Consider the following 5,958-nt stretch of genomic DNA (forward strand, 5'->3'; position numbering starts at 1 on the left):
CCTGTAGGGGGCAATATACCTGGCAGTCAGGGAGTGAGAGGTGGCTGGGGCATCCCAGTGCAGGAAGGGCACACTCTGCAGCTTGATGTGGATGTCGTATAGCCCCTGTGGGAAAATTCGAGTCACTCAGAAGAGCTTAGGATCACATCTGCACAACATTCACAAGCTGCCACCCCTTGAAGTTTTACTTCCTCTAAGCAGATTTGCTGGCACATTGAGGAACAGAGAAGCGAAACGAGCTGTCACAGCATGATGTGCCACCTTAAGTTAGACAGCTGTGCAAAAACAACGGAAGGGTTCTCAAAATCAGTCACTGGAAGGACAGATGAAAAAAAGATGGCGTCAGACTGGTGGCTAGCTGCACCACCCACACCAAAAGCAAACATGAGACCGGAGCAGTTAACGAAACACGACTGGCCCGATTCCAAGTTCTGCACGGTCTAAAAGGCGATGAGCTCATCACTCACTGACAGGCTCACACATAATGCCAAATGGACCAACCCGCTCCAACCCGAAACGTCAACACTGACCTCCACGAAATAATCGCCCACGATCTTCGCCGTCATCAGAACCAGCATTATGGGTAGGCCGTAGGTGACATTTCCGGTGGCTTCCACCATGATGACAGTCAGGCTGAGGGTCATCCTCACGATCCCACCTGGCAAAGACCTTCGTAAACAGACGCAAACCCGAAGCCTCATGTGCCTCCATGCACCTCTAGACGAGCTCTGAAAAGCAGGCTGACCGCGGACGGACACTCACCAAGCTGGGCGGCGGCTCCAATCAGAGCGTACTTCCCAGGGTCGGCCAAGGTCTGTCAAACGAAACGCCACAAATCATAAAACATGCTCATTCAAAAACTTCGAGGGGGCTTTACTTCCAACAAACATTATGTTAAACTACATCTATGCCGACATGACGCTGGGCGGCCCAGGAAATCGATACAGCACTAACCAATAGGGCACCTTCAAAGAGTCACGTGACTGCTTAAAGAGTAAATCTGATTGGACAACAAAGAGGAAATCAATCTAAAGCGGGTGTTGAAGGAGGCCCTCTGACTTCTAAAGACCCCGTTCAATTTCCTTAATATATCAAAACCTGCAGCGTTTCCATTAAAGTTCTGCACAAACAAGCAAATTTGTTGACAAAGTGAAATTGCATAAAGGGTGTTTCCATTAAGTAACATCATGGAAACAACACCTGCAATTTATGATTCCGTGCCTCAACATGGATTGAGCTTTTCATGAGATACGAGCTCTAGAACCAAGTCATCGTGTCCTACACAGCAACAAGTTCGCAAAATCGGCTTCCATTTCAGTTTTGCGAATCGCCACAAAAACCACTTCAATCAAACTGAAAGCGTTTGAGGGCTTGTCCTCCTGAAATATAATCGTACCCATTAACGGATTTTCAGTTTTGCTTCTTCAAAATGTGCAAAAAAATCAAGGTCAGTGGAAAACGTCGCCAGTGTGAGGTTTCTCTCTGCTGAGGGAAGAGTTCTGCTATCGTGACGGCCCCTCCTCCGCCAGCGGACCACGCCGCCTCACCGGCTATACGGCGCTTCCCCAGGAACGGCGACCCGTCCTGATGTACCTGTATGGAATTGTGCGGCGTAATGGAGGCCAGCAAAATGCCAAAGAGCCGCCCCCAGGCGGCGCCGATGAGCAGCGAGGGGATGAAGACCCCGGCGGACACAGTCAGGCCGTATGTCCAGCAGGCCAGGAAGAAGTAGGTGATGGTGAAGATTCCCAGGGTCACGGGATTGTAGGAACCTGCCGGGGGGGGGGGGGGGGTGGTGGTGGTGGAATTCATCACCTAAGTCAGTGTTTCCCACGTTTTTGCTAAAATGTTGATCATGTAGTTGATCCCCAAGAACGCTAATCTAGCGAAACCAGCTAGTTTTACTTGATTCACCCTTGTAATGAGGATACAGGTGTACAGAAATTATTTCATGATGAATGGCATTTTTCATATGATCATTTCCATTTTTCTACCTGGTGTAAAGTGCAATTTGGAGCCGATCAAGACCAAGCCATGTTACTTTGGTATGTCTTTCATCCACTAGAGGGCATGGATGAACACAGTTTAGTGCCGTTCGAACTTGCCTACGGTGGCATTCGTCAGGGCACTTGAGAAGCGCTCCTGTTCTCCCCAGGCAGGGTGACAGTCCCCCCATCCCAAATGAGGGAAGCCTTGAATAATTGAGGAGGATTGTGTGTATGGGTTTAGCTGTCTGTCTGGGAAAACAATCAGCCAGAAGCGGCCCGTAAACAAACCTACGACACGACAGAGGTGGCAGACGAGTCTGACTGTTCAAACAGCTGCCCCGGACCTAGCCAGCCTGTCACCAATATCAAACACAGGTGTTCATTCTAAAGATGGACAACGGACTGTAATTATAATCTCTTCCAGAAGAAGGGCACAACAGGGGCGACCAATCCGGCTTCAGGTCACGACCCATCCTGCCCTGAAACACGTGCTGGAAACTCCACGGACCTGCGGGGCTGTGGAACAGGCTGCGGACACTCCTCTCCGGGGTGTTGAAGACGATCGTGGCCATGGAATTGTACTCGCCATCAGCACAGAACAGCTGTGAGAGGGATAAGTGGAGGTTCAGGCCTGAGGACAGGATACACACCCTCTCAGCTGTTCAGCCAATGAAATCACAGAGAGCCCACCTCCAGCTGCCTTACCTGCAAGGGGTATTCCTCCAGCTGATCCTCCCCCAGGGGCTGGCAGTCGTTGGAGAAGTAGATCATAGTGAAGAACACAGTGGCCGTCACGGCAGCAACCAGTATGGCCTCGATCACCTGCAGGCAGGGCCGGTGGATATACCTGGGGATGGGGGGGGGGGGCATGGTGGCTCAGCTAATGATTTTGTTGTGGGACAACTTTCATTTGCATCAAACCAGTGTGGGGCAGTTTCAAGGTCAGCCCCACAGTCTCGGGATATATTTATTTAATTATTTAATTTCAAGTGTTAAGATGCCTAAGTTTCAGACAGGCGTGACACAGTAAAAACCAAACAGGCCTCACTTACGTGCACACACACAGGCAGAGGTACGCACACACACACACACACACACAGGCACACATGCGCACAGAAGTACGCACACACACACACACACAGGCACACACACGCACACAGGCACACGCACACAGGCACACCTGATCCTGAGGATGGTGAGCCAGTAGTTCAGGACGTTGAACAGTGCTCCCAGCAATCCACCTGCGGGGGGGAAAGAGACATGGGCCCGGCATGAGAAAACCAGAAACAGAACCAGTCCGTTAAGATGTAAAAGAGCAAGGTTTGGGTTTCCACAATAAGACGCTCCCTCTCTCTCTCTCACCGAAGGCTCCCATGACGATAAACAGAGGAATCTCATACAGGTAGTACTCCGTGCTCTGAGGGGGGGGGGGTAAAAAAAAAGAAAAAAAATCAATACCCAGAATCCTCCAGTCAAACATGCAAATGACAACATCACAGTAATTTCTTCTATTTTCTAAAAAGTTACTGATATCTAGTTGGATGGCTAGATGAACACCGCTTCAGTTCCCAAACTTCTCCTCAGGGGCACCTCAGCCGTTCCATGATTTTGTTAAATTTCACCAACAGCTGAATTAAAAAAAGTTAAATATACTGGCTTAAAAAGTCAGTGAGAGACTGACTAGCTGTATGAGGTGTGCTGGTGGCCAAGTCAAAAAAAACACATGGCTGCATTGGACGGTCGCTGCAAATACTAGGATGATTTTAGCAGAGGTTCTGAAATGGCGAAGTTGACACACTTTCACAGGCATAATATCATAGTTTTACACCAACACGAGGATAATCTAAATATCATTTTCTTTGCCTGCCTAAGACTTTTGCACAGTAGTGTATAATTTTTAAAAAAATGGTGAACGTGTTGTGATCCTACAGGAAGCATACAGTGGGCATCCGGGGCAAACGTTTCCCAAAAACTTCAGGCACCGAAGGCGGGAAAAATTCTGCTGCGTTTAAAAAAAATAAAATAAACAACCGTATCTGCATACCATGTAAACTGCTACAGGTGCCTCTCTTGTAACGAGAAACATCCACAACCATGGCTAACATGCCTACCTAAACCAGGAGGCCCAACTAAAACAGCGCGGTACTCATGTCCACCGAGGTGATGACTATATTTCCAGCCCAGGGGGCCTCCCAGGAAAGTCATGCGCTGCGGGGTGGGGGCTGTGTCCAAGTCCCCCAACAAACGTTTCATGGTTTCCTTTCCAACCCATGTGACCAGAAGGCAGGTAAAAATACATCACTGCTCATGTGACAGGGTACCGAGTCGAGCCCTTTCTGGAAATAACAGCTCATCCTTTTCTCTCTCACCCTTGTTTCCCCATAAAGTTCACAGATCAGCCCCTTCTTGAACGGCACGGACAGGAAAGACCAAAACATGTTCGGGAACAGTGTGAACTTGGTCTCATTCTGGATTTTGGTCAAAATTATACCGTCTTCTTTCGCCTTTCCCAAACGAGGTAATGATTATAAAATGCTCTCCACTCTAAGTTGTCCAGACATCCATAAACATCACATTTTCCCCACTGACTAACGGGAGGCAGGAAACCAATGTCAGAGGGTAACGGCCGACATCTCCCAAGAGCTACTTGACTTGCGGACAGCATACCATTGGCCAAGACAACCAGATCAATTACCGATGCCCAATATTTTGATTTTCAAGATTCCATCTACAGACTTTTAAAAAGGACAATCTACATCACAACACCGACAGAAATGGGAAACTTACATCGTTGTCAAAGCGTCCAAAGTTGATGAGACCTGGGTTACTAAAATCTCCCGGCTTGTTGTGGTAGATACTCATGAAGAAGTTCAAGGTGAAGGTCGAGATCATGGAAGCGAAGAACTGAAAGATACGGGTCACTGAATAGTTACATTTCACCAGAGCCCCGTGGCGGGGCAAGGAGATCAGGTATGCTAATCGGAAACGTCACTCACGATTCTCCAGGTCAACATCTGGTTCCAGAAGGAGGCTCCCTCCTCCAAGCTGAAAAGGACACCACCTGCAAAACCGGAAACCATCAGAAACTGCTGCATAACTGCATTACTCACAGATCAGCTCCACTAAACTGGAAATATTCAGCAAAGGTCATACAGGGGTCTTTATTGCAAGGATAAGACTCCACTGGTGTGACTCCATGCCTTTGTGGCATTTTTTTCCTGGATTATTCATCAACACAGAGCCACCTTGTACTTTCCATCCTGAAACCGAAAAATCAATGGCGGAGGCCGAAGAAGCCCAACGCTGACAGGACACTCTAATAACCTTTTTTTTACTCATCATAGCTTCCCTTCTTCCTTGAGGGTAACATTAGATTCTGGAGGCATGGAACTGATCTGAGATCAGAGCTTCGGGTGTGTATATGGGTGTGTCGAGACTAGATGGTCAGTATGGATAACTAAGGTGCACTAAAATTGGGTGAGCAGGCAAGGCATGTCACCCAGGTTGTGTGACAATTATTTTATATATATGTATATATATATTCCATCCACCATCCCTCCTTTACGGAGAACTGCGTTATTTTTATTGTCCATTACGAAGAAAAAAAAAACTATATATATATATATATATATATATATATATATATATATATATATATATATATATATATATATATATATATATATGGGTGTATCGAGACTAGATGGTCATTATGGATAACTAAGGTGCACTAAAATTGGGTGAGCAGGCAAGGCATGTCACCCAGGTTGTGTGACAATTATTTTATATATATGTATATATATATTCCATCCACCATCCCTCTTTTATGGAGAACTGCGTTATTTTTATTGTCTATTGCAAAAAAAAAAAAAAAAAAAACAATACATATATACATATATATTTATGGGTGTATCGAGACTAGATGGTCATTATGAATAACTAAGGTGCACTAAAATTGGGTGAGCAGGCA

Source organism: Brienomyrus brachyistius, unplaced genomic scaffold, assembly GCF_023856365.1.
Source record: "Brienomyrus brachyistius isolate T26 unplaced genomic scaffold, BBRACH_0.4 scaffold129, whole genome shotgun sequence".
NCBI classification, from domain to species: domain Eukaryota; kingdom Metazoa; phylum Chordata; class Actinopteri; order Osteoglossiformes; family Mormyridae; genus Brienomyrus; species Brienomyrus brachyistius.